Below are 17,510 nucleotides of genomic sequence, written 5' to 3' on the forward strand. Positions count from 1 at the left end.
TATGGTCCTTGGGTTCCTTTTATTGGAACTCTGTTCCTTTTTGTTTTTGTTTCTAACGGGTCAGGTGCACTTTTAACTTGAAGAATCATACAATTACCTCATGTGGAGTTAGTTGGACCTACGAATGATAATAAATACCAATGTTGCTTTAGCTTCGATCACGTCAGAAACACATTTCTATGCATGCCTTACTAAAAAGGGATTGGGTTTCTTCGGTATATAGATTTAACCAACTCCAATAGTTTTTCCAATTAATGTCTTAGAAGATTTCACTTTGTTTAGTAAATCCTTGAATTTATCCATATTCCATGAAGGAACCGAATGAAACTAAAGTTTCATGTTCGGTTTTGAATTAAGGACATTAAAAATGATTAATCAACGTCGACTATAAACCTAGCCTTCCAAATTCAGATGTGGGTTCGAGTTCGTTTACCCACTCGATATGAATCATAATATACATCATTAGATCCTCCTATTTCTGGATCATCCAAGAGATATTCAAGGTCAACCAATATGGATCAGAAATTTAAATTTGAAGCCAACCTTTAGGGTCCAGGGCGATCCATCACTAGGGGCTTACAAAATGCTCAAGGTCAGTTGGTATTAAAGTCAAAAGACATTTTGGATGGCCTAGCATTAGAGGTGGTCCACCTAGGATCAATGATTTGTGAAATCCATTACAATATCTAAAAACTAATTATGAGGCATCATAAAGAGACCATCGTGTTAAGTTGCGTACATGCTTTAAGCTGCTTATTCCTATCCATTCTACAAAATCGGTGCATCTACTTCTTTGTTATTAACATGCTTGATAACAAAGAGATACAGTATGTACACACCCCAAGTTGTGTCGTACTCAAATTTCAAAAACATGTTGCCCAGAGTCGATTTCAACATAGTCTTCATTTTCGCGATATTTTTTCATATAAAACATCCTAAAAGTTTTTGTCCAAAAGAATGATGAATATCTTTCAAACATGAAAAAAATAAGTTATTTTGATGTCAAATCACAAAGTTATAACCAAAACAAATCGGTTTTGACTTTCCAAAAAACTTGTATTTATGAAAATTTTACTTTAATTCTTATTTTAACTAATTAAGTACGTATTTTTCATGTTTCTAGGATTACACAAAGGGATTAGAAAAAAAAAAGACTAGCGATACCTTCTATGGCATATAGTTGTACAATTAAGTGCCTCATATTTTACCATATGCTTCTGGTTGACTAGCGATACCTACTATGGCTTGGCCCGCAGTACTACCTTGACCGACTCTGGGTCCAATAGAAGCAAGTAATATGTCCAATACAACACCAATAAGGGAAGCAACAGAAATTAAATAAACCAATAAATTATTATATATTACTTAATTAGTATACTTAAATAATGTTTTTTTAGATATTTATAATATTAATTAGTTACATTACTTACTATTTCATATTGCATCACTAAGATCCGTACAACTAAACAAAGAACTCCCATCCGAAATAGAGAAGTGTTGATATTTGATATAATTGAATCATCAAGATTACTTCAATATATCATTTTTATTCTCAAGATTTTGTAAATCCATATAATATAGTTCATCTATTTCTTTGCTCCAAACTCTTTCTTTCAATTCTTCTCTCCTTCATCTTCTTTAAACCCATTCATATGCTTGACTATTGAATGTCTCCTGTCACAGACAAAAACAAATAGCTTATATCATAATCCATATAGAGAAAGTGGAATCTATGTCCATATTATGTCGGTAGTAATATAGGTAATGAAATAATATACATGGGTAGTCCATATATAACTATTGAATGTCTACTATCACATATACATGTATTTCTTCCATAGTCTAAACCATCATCATCTTATTTCTTTTGAATCGGATCGGACCTTGGAATCATTCTTCCAGGCAAACACTGGAGTTCATGTATAATATGTAGCTACGGCTACATTGCTCGACCCACGTAAACTACGTGATTTTCACTTGTCTTTATTATATCTCACATCGATTCAAACGAAGAGATTCTTCAAATTGAACCATCCCATATCAAGTAATATGTGAACCATCCCACATATAATAGCAACGGTTTCGCAGAAGATAGTTCTTGTTGTTTCGTCACACGTGCCATTGAAGGTATCGCTATTCTACCATAAGCAGATGGAAAAATACGGGGTAATTTATTGCTGATTGTGGCTTTTATTGAAGCTTTAACCTTTTAATGATCGTGGCATTATCACTTTTATTTGCTAATCCCTTTGTCTAATCCTAGAAACATGAAAACCTGAAAAATACATACTTCTTTTATTGCTTTGACCCTGCCTCTTAAGTTCTTTAAATTATATCAACTCAACACTTCACTCCTAAAATCCTAGACATGCTTGGATAACACTAACAAGTTAACTTTCTTTGAACATATCTTTTTAATCATGCATCATTTTGAAGTGTGGTTTAATGCATTTTGTTTAAATTATATTAAAAACCCAATTTTGCTAATTTGAATGTCAAAATCATATTCTAATTAAAATTTTCGTAAAACAAGTTTTTTTGGTAGTCAAACCGACATGTGTGGGTCATAACTTAGTACGAAATGACAATTTTTTTTCATGTTTGAAAGATAAGACTAGTTTCATCATTTTTTTTGACAAAAACCTTTCGGATGTTGTTTTATATGCAAAAAATATAGTGAAAATAGAAAATATGTCGAAAACGACTCAGGGCGACTTTTTTTTGAAATATGACCATTGACACAAGACTACTATGACAAATTTGGGGTGTTTACGTATTGTATTTTTTTGTTATCAAGCATGTGAAGCTCTGCCAATAACAAAAAAGTAGACAGACTGATTTTGTATATTGGATAAGATTAACATTGAGATCAAATCCATTTCTAAAAAAGTTCCTTTTGACAAAGATGAAGGTGAAAGTATGAATAAGCAGGTTAAATCTTGTACGCAATTTAACGCAATGGTCTCTCTATGATGCTTCGTAATCAGTTTTTAGATACTGTAATTTATTTCACAAATCATTGATCATAGGGTAGACCACATTTAATTCTCGGCCATCCAAATGGCCTTTTGACTGTAATACCAACTGAACTTTGGCATTTTTTATGCTCCTAGTGATGATGGGTCGACCTAGACCCTAAAGGTTGGTTTCAAATTTATATTTCTGGTCCATATTGGTTGACTTTGAATATCTCTTGGATGATTGAGAAATCACACGAGGATCCAATGATGTATGTATTATGATTCATATCGACCGGGTAAAGGGACTCGAACCCACATCGTAACTTGGAAGGCTAGAGTTATAGTCGACGTCGATTCTTCATTTTTAACATCCAATATTCAAAACCGAACATGAAACTTTGGTTTCATTCAGCTCCTTTATGGAATATGGATAAATTCAAGGATTTGGGCGCAAAGTGACATAAACGAAAAAATTTATGATGTGTGATATATTACGTAGTTCATTAATTAATTTAGTACCCGGAATATATGATTAAGTTAGAAAGAAATGGTTGAATCAAAATAATTCCTCATGTTCCATTTTGATAAAAGGGTACTACGAATGTTCTACCATGTTCGATTAACACACTAAAGGGTTATGTGAAACATTCAGTGTGCAAGTAGGTAACATTTCTATTGGCAAATAGGAGGTTTCCAAGTGCATGCTCAAGTACTGTTAACTTCTTGGGTCGTAATTGCTATCACATTAGATTCATCCTCTGTATCCGAACGGAATACACAAACTATTCTGACCAACGGCGTAAATTTCTTGAGATATGTTCTTGATTTCAATCAAGAAGTGGGCAAAACTCAAAATGGAGAACATTACGGTAATTAGGTTCCTTTTATTTGAACTCCATTCCTATTTGTTTTTGTTTCTAACTTGTCTGGTGTGCTTTTACCTTTGAGAATCATACAGTTACTTCATGAGGAGTTAGTTGCACCTACGAGTGATATAAATACTACTGTAGGTTTAGCTTTACTCATGTCAGTGGCACATTTCTATGCAGGCCTTTCTAAAAAGGAACTGGGGTTTTTAGGTAAATGTATTCAACCAACATCAATACTTTCACGAATTAATGTCTTAGTAGATTTCACAAAACCTTTATCACTTAGTTTTCAAATTTTCAAGAATATATTGGCGGATGAATTAGTAATTGTTGTTCTTAATTTTTTTAGTACACATAGCCATGGAAGGTCATCATTGAGTAGCTTTTCATCCAAAAAATAATAAAATAATGCTTTAATTTTAAGAATCACTTTTCCTAAGATTCCCTTTGTCCTACTTATGTCATTAATCTCTTTGTCAAAATAAAAATTAAAAATTCAAATTATCGTAAAACATGTTTTTTAGTTTGTCAAACCGACTTGTTTTGGTTATAACTTTAGTCTTAGACATCTAAATGACTTATTTTTTTTCATGTTTGACAGATATTCAGCATTCTTCTGGAGAAAAACCTTTAGGATGTTGTTTTATATGCAAAAATTAGTAAAAATAAAGAGTATGTCGAAAATGACTATGGGCAACTTGTTTTTTGAAATATCACAATTGACACACGGCCAAAATTGGGTGTTTACATATTGTATCTCTTCGTTATCAAGCATGAGATGGTGACTAAATAGTAAACACATCGATTTTGTAGAATGGATAAGATTAACATTGAGATCAAATCCATTTCTAAAAAGCCGTTTTTGACGAAGATGAAGATCAAGATGAAATTATGAATAAGCAACTTAAAGCATGTAAGAACAACTCATCATCAGTTTTTCAACACTCTAATTGATTACACAAATCATTGATCCTATTCTGGACCACCTCGAATCATTTAACAATCAATGTTAATGTTATCCGAATTGCGTTTTGACTCCACGACTAGCTGACCTTGGGCATTTTTTAATCCCCTAGTGATGGGTCGACCTGGACCCTAAAGGTTGGTTTCAAATTTAGATTTTCAGTCCATATTGGTTGACCTTGAATATCTCTTGGATGATTTAGAAATCCTTGAAGGATTCAATGATGTATGTATTATCATTCACATCGAGCGGATAAAGCGACTCGAACTCGCATCGTTAGCATGGAAATCTATGGTTATAGTCAATGTCGATTCATTATTTTTAACATGATATATTACGTGGTTAATTTTTTAATTATTTTAGTACCCAAAATATATGATTAAATTATGTACTAGAGTAGAAAAAGAAATGGTTGAATCAAAATAATTCCTTCTTAAGTTCCATTTTCGTCAGTGGGTACTACGAATGTTCTACCATGTTCGATCAACACACTAAAGGGTTGTGAGAGATATTCAGTGTGGAAGTAGGCAACATTTCTATTGGCAAATAGGTGGTTTCCAAGTGTACGCCCAAGTACTTATAACTTCTAGTGTCGTAATTCCAGTATAGCCGTTCGGAATCCACAAACTATTCTTACCCACGGCCAGAGTTTCTTCTGATATGTTCTAGATTTCATTCAAGACGTGAGCAAAACTCAAAATGGAGAAGAATATGGTCCTTGGGCTCCTTTTATAGGAACTTTGTTACTATTTGTTTTCGGTTCTAACTGGTCAGGTGCGATTTTACCTTGGGGAATCAAACACTTACCTCATGGGGTGTTAGTTGCACCTACGAGTGATGTAAATACTACTGTTGCTTTAGCTTTACTCATGTTAGTGCAACAATTCTATGCATGCCTTTCTAGAAAGGGACTCTGTTATTTCGGTAAATATATTCAACCAACTCCAACACTTTTTCACCAATTAATGTCTTAGAAGATTTCACAAAACATTTATCACTTAGTTTTTGACTTTTTAGGAATATATTGGCCAATCCATAAGTTATTGTTGTTATTGTCTCTTTAGTACATTTAGCCATGCAACTCATCATTGAGTAGCTTTTCATCCAAATAAATAACAAAATAATTCTCTAATTTTCATTCACTTTTTCTTTATGAGTTGATTAAAATTCAAAATTAAGTAAGCCCATGAATCTTATTGCAATAATTAATTCATACATAGCTCAAGATACGTGCTTGTGGAACATGATTGATATAAATATGCTTATTTACGGTATGTATTATATAGTGTAGGAAGAAAACAAGAGCAAGTCAAATATATGTACGATAATAATATTTCTTATATTACGTATTACACTACGGAATTGTAAAAAAAGCAAGGAATTCCCAATGATTCTTAAGATCCCATTTGTTCTATTCATGTCGTACATCTTTATTTTCCCAGTCAATTATGACGATTCATAATTGGGGTTATGTTTCTCGCTTGGGGGCGTGCAACGTAACAACATGACTGCTTCTAAATTGCTGCTAGATTGGCTTGCTTCTATTGGACCCAGAGTCTGTCAAGATACTGCTGTGGGCGAAGCTGTTGAAGGTATCGCTTGTCAATCATAAGCAGAGGGTAAAATATGAGGTACTTTATGGAAGCTTTAACAATTTGCGGCCTAAACGTCCTATTGGTAATTTTATTTGCTAATCTCTTCGTGTAATTCGAGAAACCTGAAAAATACATACTTCTTTCATTGTTTTGGTCCTGCCTCTTATCTTCTTTAAATTATAGCAACTCAACACTTCATTCCTAAAATCTTAGACATGCTTGGACTGCACTAGAAAGTTAACTTGTTTTGACCATATCTTTCTAATCATGCATCATTTTGAGATATTGTTTAACGCGATCAGTTTGAATTGTAGTAAGAAAACAAATTTGTCAAATTTGAATGTCAAAATCAAAACTAAATCAAATTTACCTTAAAACAAATTTTTTAGGTAGTCAAACTGACTTGTTTTAGTTATAACAATGTGCTAAGACATTTAAATGACTTATGTTTTTCATGTTTGAAAGATATTCATCATTCTTTTGGACTAAAACCTTTAGGATGTTGTTTTATATAAAAAAAATAGTGAAAATATAGAGTATGTCAAAAATGACTATGGGCAACTTCTTTTTTGAAATATGACAATTGATACAAGGGGACTAGGCCAAAATTGGGGTGTTTACATATTGTATCTCTTCGTAATAAACCTAGTGATGATGACGAAATAGTAGACACACCAATCTTGTAGAATGCATAAGATTAACATTGAGACCAAATCCCTTTCTAAAAAGTTGTTCTTCACGATGATGAAGATGAAAGTATGAATAAGCAGCTTAAAGCATGTATGCAACTTAAAACGAGGGTCTCTCTGTGATGCCTCATAATCAGATTTTAAACATTCTAATTGATTTCACAAATCATAGATCCTTTGCTTGACCACCTCCAATCATTTCCCAATTAATGTCAATCTTATCGAAATTGTCTTTGGCATTTTTAAGCACCTAGTGATGGGTCGACCTGGACCCTAAAGGTTGGTTTCAAATTTACATTTCAGGTCCATATTGGTTGACCTTGAATATCTCTTGGATGATCTAGAAATCTTAGGAGGATCCAATGATGTATGTCTTATGAATCATATCGAGCGGATATAGGGACTCCAACCCGGATCATCAGCTTGGAAGTCTAGGGTTATAGTCAACGTCGATTCATCATTTTTAAAATCTATAATTCAAAATCGAACACGAAACTTTGCTTTCAATTGGCTGCTTTATGGAATATGGATAGCTTCCTAGATTTTGGGTGTGATGTGACCTAATAAATTTTTTTACGATGTACGATATATTACGTCCGTTCAGAATACACAAACTATTCTGACCAACGGCCAAAATTTCTTCTGATATGTTCTTGATTTCATTCAAGACGTAAGCAAAACTCAAAATGGAGAAGAATATGGTCCTTGGGTTCCTTTTATTGGAACTCTGTTCCTTTTTGTTTTTGTTTCTAACGGGTCAGGTGCACTTTTAACTTGAAGAATCATACAATTACCTCATGTGGAGTTAGTTGGACCTACGAATGATAATAAATACCAATGTTGCTTTAGCTTCGATCACGTCAGCAACACAATTCTATGCGTGCCTTACTAAAAAGGGATTGGGTTTCTTCGGTATATAGATTTAACCAACTCCAATAGTTTTTCCAATTAATGTCTTAGAATATTTCACTTTGTTTAATAAATCCTTGAATTTATCCATATTCCATGAAGGAACTGAATGAAACTAAAGTTTCATGTTCGGTTTTGAATTAAGGACATTAAAACGTAAGCAAAACTCAAAATGGAGAAGAATATGGTCCTTGGGTTCCTTTTATTGGAACTCTGTTCCTTTTTGTTTTTGTTTCTAACGGGTCAGGTGCACTTTTAACTTGAAGAATCATACAATTACCTCATGTGGAGTTAGTTGGACCTACGAATGATAATAAATACCAATGTTGCTTTAGCTTCGATCACGTCAGAAACACATTTCTATGCATGCCTTACTAAAAAGGGATTGGGTTTCTTCGGTATATAGATTTAACCAACTCCAATAGTTTTTCCAATTAATGTCTTAGAAGATTTCACTTTGTTTAGTAAATCCTTGAATTTATCCATATTCCATGAAGGAACCGAATGAAACTAAAGTTTCATGTTCGGTTTTGAATTAAGGACATTAAAAATGATTAATCAACGTCGACTATAAACCTAGCCTTCCAAATTCAGATGTGGGTTCGAGTTCGTTTACCCACTCAATATGAATCATAATATACCTCATTAGATCCTCCTATTTCTGGATCATCCAAGAGATATTCAAGGTCAACCAATATGGATCAGAAATTTAAATTTGAAGCCAACCTTTAGGGTCCAGGGCGATCCATCACTAGGGGCTTACAAAATGCTCAAGGTCAGTTGGTATTAAAGTCAAAAGACATTTTGGATGGCCTAGCATTAGAGGTGGTCCACCTAGGATCAATGATTTGTGAAATCCATTAAAATATCTAAAAACTAATTATGAGATAAAGAGACCATCGTGTTAAGTTGCGTACATGCTTTAAGCTGCTTATTCCTATCCATTCTACAAAATCAGTGCGTCTACTTCTTTGTTATTAACATGCTTGATAACAAAGAGATACATTATGTACACACCCCAAGTTGTGTCATACTCAAATTTCAAAAACATGTTGCCCAGAGTCGATTTCAACATAGTCTTCATTTTCGCGATATTTTTTCATATAAAACATCCTAAAAGTTTTTGTCCAAAAGAAAGATGAATATCTTTCAAACATGAAAAAAATAAGTTATTTTGATGTCAAATCACAAAGTTATAACCAAAACAAATCGGTTTTGACTTTCCAAAAAACTTGTATTTGTGAAAATTTTACTTTAATTCTTATTTTAACTAATTAAGTACGTATTTTTCATGTTTCTAGGATTACACAAAGGGATTAGAAAAAAAAAGACTAGCGATACCTTCTATGGCATATAGTTGTACAATTAAGTGCCTCATATTTTACCATATGCTTCTGGTTGACTAGCGATACCTTCTATGGCTTGGCCCGCAGTACTACCTTGACCGACTCTGGGTCCAATAGAAGCAAGTAATATGTCCAATACAACACCAATAAGGGAAGCAACAGAAATTAAATAAACCAATAAATTATTATATATTACTTAATTAGTATACTTAAATAATGTTTTTTTAGATATTTATAATATTAATTAGTTACATTACTTACTATTTCATATTGCATCACTAAGATCCGTACAACTAAACAAAGAACTCCCATCCAAAATAGAGAAGTGTTGATATTTGATATAACTGAATCATCAAGATTACTTCAATATATCATTTTTATTCTCAAGATTTTGTAAATCCATATAATATAGTTCATCTATTTCTTTGCTCCAAACTCTTTCTTTCAATTCTTCTCTCCTTCATCTTCTTTAAACCCATTCATATGCTTGACTATTGAATGTCTCCTGTCACAGACAAAAAACAAATAGCTTATATCATAATCCATATAGAGAAAGTGGAATCTATGTCCATATTATGTCGGTAGTAATATAGGTAATGAAATAATATACATGGGTAGTCCATATATAACTATTGAATGTCTACTATCACATATACATGTATTTCTTCCATAGTCTAAACCATCATCATCTTATTTCTTTTGAATCGGATCGGACCTTGGAATCATTCTTCCAGGCAAACACTGGAGTTCATGTATAATATGTAGCTGCGGCTACATTGCTCGACCCACGTAAACTACGTGATTTTCACTTGTCTTTATTATATCTCACATCGATTCAAACGAAGAGATTCTTCAAATTGAACCATCCCATATCAAGTAATATGTGAACCATCCCACATATAATAGCAACGGTTTCGCAGAAGATAGTTCTTGTTGTTTCGTCACACGTGCCATTGAAGGTATCGCTATTCTACCATAAGCAGATGGAAAAATACGGGGTACTTTATTGCTGATTGTGGCTTTTATTGAAGCTTTAACCTTTTAATGATCGTGGCATTATCACTTTTATTTGCTAATCCCTTTGTCTAATCCTAGAAACATGAAAACCTGAAAAATACATACTTGTTTTATTGCTTTGACCCTGCCTCTTAAGTTCTTTAAATTATATCAACTCAACACTTCACTCCTAAAATCCTAGACATGCTTGGACAACACTAACAAGTTAACTTTCTTTGAACATATCTTTTTAATCATGCATCATTTTGAAGTGTGGTTTAATGCATTTTGTTTAAATTATATTAAAAGCCCAATTTTGCTAATTTGAATGTCAAAATCATATTCTAATTAAAATTTTCGTAAAACAAGTTTTTTTGGTAGTCAAACCGACATGTGTGGGTCATAACTTAGTACGAAATGACAATTTTTTTTCATGTTTGAAAGATAAGACTAGTTTCATCATTTTTTTTGACAAAAACCTTTAGGATGTTGTTTTATATGCAAAAAATATAGTGAAAATAGAAAATATGTCGAAAACGACTCAGGGCGACTTTTTTTTGAAATATGACCATTGACACAAGACTACTATGACAAATTTGGGGTGTTTACATATTGTATTTTTTTGTTATCAAGCATGTGAAGCTCTGCCAATAACAAAAAAGTAGACAGACTGATTTTGTATATTGGATAAGATTAACATTGAGATCAAATCCATTTCTAAAAAAGTTCCTTTTGACAAAGATGAAGGTGAAAGTATGAATAAGCAGGTTAAATCTTGTACGCAATTTAACGCAATGGTCTCTCTATGATGCTTCATAATCAGTTTTTAGATACTGTAATTTATTTCACAAATCATTGATCATAGGGTAGACCACATTTAATTCTCGGCCATCCAAATGGCCTTTTGACTGTAATACCAACTGAACTTTGGCATTTATTATGCTCCTAGTGATGATGGGTCGACCTAAACCCTAAAGGTTGGTTTCAAATTTATATTTCTGGTCCATATTGGTTGACTTTGAATATCTCTTGGATGATTGAGAAATCACACGAGGATCCAATGATGTATGTATTATGATTCATATCGACCGGGTAAAGGGACTCGAACCCACATCGTAACTTGGAAGGCTAGAGTTATAGTCGACGTCGATTCTTCATTTTTAACATCCAATATTCAAAACCGAACATGAAACTTTGGTTTCATTCAGCTCCTTTATGGAATATGGATAAATTCAAGGATTTGGGCGCAAAGTGACATAAACGAAAAAATTTATGATGTGTGATATATTACGTAGTTCATTAATTAATTTAGTACCCAGAATATATGATTAAATTAGAAAGAAATGGTTGAATCAAAATAATTCCTCATGTTCCATTTTGATAAAAGGGTACTACGAATGTTCTACCATGTTCGATTAACACACTAAAGGGTTATGTGAAACATTCAGTGTGCAAGTAGGTAACATTTCTGTTGGCAAATAGGAGGTTTCCAAGTGCATGCTCAAGTACTGTTAACTTCTTGGGTCGTAATTGCTATCACATTAGATTCATCCTCTGTATCCGAACGGAATACACAAACTATTCTGACCAACGGCGTAAATTTCTTGAGATATGTTCTTGATTTCAATCAAGAAGTGGGCAAAACTCAAAATGGGAACATTACGGTAATTAGGTTCCTTTTATTTGAACTCCATTCCTATTTGTTTTTGTTTCTAACTTGTCTGGTGTGCTTTTACCTTTGAGAATCATACAGTTACTTCATGAGGAGTTAGTTGCACCTACGAATGATATAAATACTACTGTAGGTTTAGCTTTACTCATGTCAGTGGCACATTTCTATGCAGGCCTTTCTAAAAAAGGAACTGGGGTTTTTAGGTAAATGTATTCAACCAACACCAATACTTTCACGAATTAATGTCTTAGTAGATTTCACAAAACCTTTATCACTTAGTTTTCAAATTTTCAAGAATATATTGGCGGATGAATTAGTAATTGTTGTTCTTAATTTTTTTAGTACACATAGCCATGGAAGGTCATCATTGAGTAGCTTTTCATCCAAAAAATAATAAAATAATGCTTTAATTTTAAGAATCACTTTTCCTAAAATTCCCTTTGTCCTACTTATGTCATTAATCTCTTTTATTTTCCCAGCCAATTACAATGATTCATAATTGGGGTAATAATTGTTACTCTGTTAGGTCGTGCGACGAAACAATAGGAACTATGTTCTACGAAACCACTGCTATTTCATTCCATTCTATTCAACAATTAACCAAAATTGGAATTAATTGCAATTAAATCAATTAATCATCGCATCTTGATATAGGATGATTGGCTTTGATGAATCTCTTTGTTTGAATCTTTGTAAGATAATGATAAAGACTAGTAAAAATTAAGTAGGGTATGTGGGTTGAGCTTGATAGCATAGCTACATATTATACGTGAACTTCATTGTATGCTTTGAAGAATGATACCAGGGTCCGATCCCATTCAATAGAAATAAAATGATGATGGTTTACAATATTTAAGAAATACTTGTATATGTGATAGTAGACATTCAATATATGGACTACCCATGTATGTTATTTCATTCCCCATATTACTATCGACTTTATATATTCCACTTTCCCTGTATGAATTCTTCTTTTTTTGCATGTGACTGTATGTGTGGATTGAATATGAAATCAATCCTATGAATGCATTTAAAGAAGATGAAGGAGCGAAGGATAGAAATAATGGCTTGGGAGCAAAGAAATAGAAGAACTATATATGGACTTAGAAAAACTCGAATAGGGAATAAAAATGAGATATTGAAGTAGTTCTGATGATTCAACAATATCAAATATCATCCCTTCTCAAATTAGGTTGGGAGTTCATAGTCTAGTTGGATGGATCTAGTGATTGAATATGAAATACTAAGTAATGCAACTAATTAATATGATAATTATATAAATAACATTAGTTAAACACACTAATTAAGTAATATATAATAATAAATTTGTTTATTTGATTATATCATTAACCATTTCTACATTTTTTTGTTGTGAGGAGTTTAATATGAATACCATTTCTGCTGCATCAGTCGGGGTACTCTTGCGGGCCAAGTCCTAGAAGGTATCGCAAGTCAACCAGAAGCAGAGGCGAAAATATGAGGTACTTTATTGCTTAATACGGTTTTTATGGAAGCTTTAACAGTTTACTTCCTGGTCGTGGCATTAGCACTTTTATTTGCTAATCCCATTGTGTAATCCGAGAAACGTGGAAACATGAAAAATACTTATTTTTATTGCTTTGGCACACATGATTGGACTGCACTTCTTGCTTCTTGTCTTCTTTAAATTATATCAGCTCAACACTTCACTCCTACAATCCCAGACAAACATGATTGGACTCCACTAACAAAACTTGTTTTGACTGTATCTTTCTAATCATGGATGCTTTTGTTGCTTGGTTTAATGAGTTTAGTTTAAATTATAGCGAAGAAACTAATTTGGTTTGAACGTCAAAATAAAAATTAAAAATTCAAATTATCGTAAAACATGTTTTTTAGTTTGTCAAACCAACTTGTTTTGGTTATAACTTTAGTCTTAGACAACTTGTTTTGGTTATTTTTTTTCATGTTTGACAGATATTCATCATTCTTCTGGAGAAAAACCTTTAGGATGTTGTTTTATATGCAAAAATTAGTAAAAATAAAGAGTATGTCGAAAATGACTATGGGCAACTTGTTTTTTGAAATATCACAATTGACACACGACTACTAAGGCCAAAATGGGGTGTTTACATATTGTATCTCTTCGTTATCAAGCATGAGATGGTGACTAAATAGTAAACACATTGATTTTGTAGAATGGATAAGATTAACATTGAGATCAAATCCATTTCTAAAAAGCCGTTTTTGACGAAGTTGAAGATCTAGATGTAATTATTAATAAGCAACTTAAAGCATGTAAGAACAACTCATCATCAGTTTTTCAACACTCTAATTGATTACACGAACTCGAGCGGATAAAGCGACTCGAACTCGCATCGTTAGCATGGAAATCTATGGTTATAGTCAATGTCGATTCATCATTTTTAACATGATATATTACGTGGTTAATTTTTTAATTATTTTAGTACCCAAAATATATGATTAAATTATGTACTAGAGTAGAAAAAGAAATGGTTGAATCAAAATAATTCCTTCTTAAGTTCCATTTTCGTCAGTGGGTACTACGAATGTTCTACCATGTTCGATCAACACACTAAAGGGTTGTGAGAGATATTCAGTGTGGAAGTAGGCAACATTTCTATTGGGAAATAGGTGGTTTCCAAGTGTACGCCCAAGTACTTATAACTTCTAGTGTCGTAATTCCAGTATAGCCGTTCGGAATCCACAAACTATTCTTACCCACGGCCAGAGTTTCTTCTGATATGTTCTAGATTTCATTCAAGATGTGAGCAAAACTCAAAATGGAGAAGAATATGGTCCTTGGGCTCCTTTTATAGGAACTTTGTTACTATTTGTTTTCGGTTCTAACTGGTCAGGTGCGATTTTACCTTGGGGAATCAAACACTTACCTCATGGGGTGTTAGTTGCACCTACGAGTGATATAAATACTACTGTTGCTTTAGCTTTACTCATGTTAGTGCAACAATTCTATGCATGCCTTTCTAGAAAGGGACTCGGTTATTTCGGTAAATATATTCAACCAACTCCCAACACTTTTTCACCAATTAATGTCTTAGAAGATTTCACAAAACATTTATCACTTAGTTTTTGACTTTTTAGGAATATATTGGCCAATCCATAAGTTATTGTTGTTATTGTTTCTTTAGTACATTTAGCCATGCAACATATCATTGAGTAGCTTTTCATCCAAATAAATAACAAAATAATTCTCTAATTTTCAGTCAGTTTTTCTTTTTGAGTTGATTAAAATTCAAAATTAAGTAAGCCCATGAATCTTATTGCAATAATTAATTCATACATAGCTCAAGATACGTGCTTGTGGAACATGATTGATATAAATACGCTTATTTACGGTATGTATTATATAGTGTAGGAAAAAAACAAGAGAAAGTCAAATATATGTACGATAATAATATTTCTTATATTACGTATTACACTACGGAATTGTAAAAAAAGCAAGGAATTCCCAATATTTCCCACAATCCCATTTGTTCTATTCATGTCGTACATCTTTATTTTCCCAGTCAATTATGACGATTCATAATTGGGGTATGTTACTCGCTTGGGGGCGTGCAACGTAACAACATGACTGCTTCTAAATTGCTACTAGATTGGCTTGCTTCTATTGGACCCAGTGTCTGTCAAGATACTGCTGCGGGCCAAGCTGTTGAAGGTATCGCTTGTCAATCATAAGCAGAGGGTAAAATATGAGGTACTTTATGGAAGCTTTAACAATTTGCGGCCTAAACGTCCTATTGGTAATTTTATTTGCTAATCTCTTCGTGTAATTCGAGAAACCTGAAAAATATATACTTCTCCTGCCTCTTATCTTCTTTAAATTATAGCAACTCAACACTTCATTCCTAAATTCTTACACATGCTTGGACTGCACTAGAAAGTTAACTTGTTTTGACCATATCTTTCTAATCATGCATCATTTTGAGATATTGTTTAACGCGATTAGTTTGAATTGTAGTAAGAAAAAAATTTTGTCAAATTTGAATGTCAAAATCAAAACTAAATCAAATTTACCTTAAAACAAAGGAGTGAAAGAAGATAAGATTAACATTGAGACCAAATCCCTTTCTAAAAAGTTGTTTTTGACGATGATGAAGATGAAAGTATGAATAAGCAGCTTAAAGCATGTATGCAACTTAACACGAGAGTCTCTCTGTGATGCCTCATAATCAGATTTTAAACATTCTAATGGATTTCACAAATCAATGATCCTTTGGTTGACCACCTCCAATCATTTCACAATTAATGTCAATCGTATCCAAATTGTCTTTGGCATTTTTAAGCACCTAGTGATGGGTCGACCTGGACCCTAAAGGTTGGTTTCAAATTTACATTTCAGGTCCATATTGGTTGACCTTGAATATCTCTTGGATGATCTATAAATCTTAGGAGGATCCAATGATGTATGTCTTATGAATCATATCGAGCGGATAAAGGGACTCCAACCCGGATCATCAGCTTGGAAGTCTAGGGTTATAGTCAACGTCGATTCATCATTTTTAAAATCTATAATTCAAAATCGAACACGAAACCTTGCTTTCAATTGGCTGCTTTATGGAATATGGATAGCTTCCCAGATTTTGGGTGTGATGTGACCTAATCAAAAGAATTTACAATGTACGATATATTACGTCCGTTCAGAATACACAAACTATTCTGACCAACGGCCAAAATTTCTTCTGATTTGTTCTTGATTTCATTCATGACGTAAGCAAAACTCAAAATGGAGAAGAATATGGTCCTTGTTTTCCTTTCATTGGAACTCTGTTCCTATTTGTTTTTGTTTCTAACGGGTTAGGTGCACTTTTAACTTGGAGAATCATTCAATTACCTCATGTGGAGTTAGTTGGACCGACGAATGATAATAAATACCAATGTTGCTTTAGCTTCACTCACGTCAGCAAAACATTTCTATGCATGCCTTACTAAAAAGGGATTGGGTTTCTTCGGTATATAGATTTAACCAACTCCAATAGTTTTACCAATTAATGTCTTAGAAGATGTCACAAAACCTTTTGCACAGAAAATTTGACTTTTCATGAATATATTGGCCGATGATTTAGGAATTGTTGTTCTTGTTTCTTTTGTACATTTAGCCATAGAAGGTCATCATTGAGTAGCTTCCATCCAAATAAATAATAAAATAATACTTTAAATTTCAAAGAGTTGCTTTTTCTGTTTGAATTTATTTAAATTCAAAATTAAGTAAGCCCATGAAACATGATTAATATAAATGTATTTATTTACGATATAGTGTAGAAAGAAAACAAGAGCAAGAGAAATATATTTATCATATTAATATTTGTTATATTCCCTGTTACACTACGGAATTGTAAAAAAGAGGGGGGAATTCCCAGTTTTTCCCAAGATCCCCTTTTGTCCTATTCATGTCATACATCTTCTTTATTTTCCCAGCCAATTACGACGATTCATAATTGGGTATGACCATGAGACCAAACAATAAGAACTATGTTATTTGAAACCGTAGC

The sequence above is a fragment of the Nuphar pumila genome, chromosome 17, assembly GCF_984573655.1.
Source record: "Nuphar pumila chromosome 17, dmNupPumi1.hap1.1, whole genome shotgun sequence".
In the NCBI taxonomy this organism is placed as follows: domain Eukaryota; kingdom Viridiplantae; phylum Streptophyta; class Magnoliopsida; order Nymphaeales; family Nymphaeaceae; genus Nuphar; species Nuphar pumila.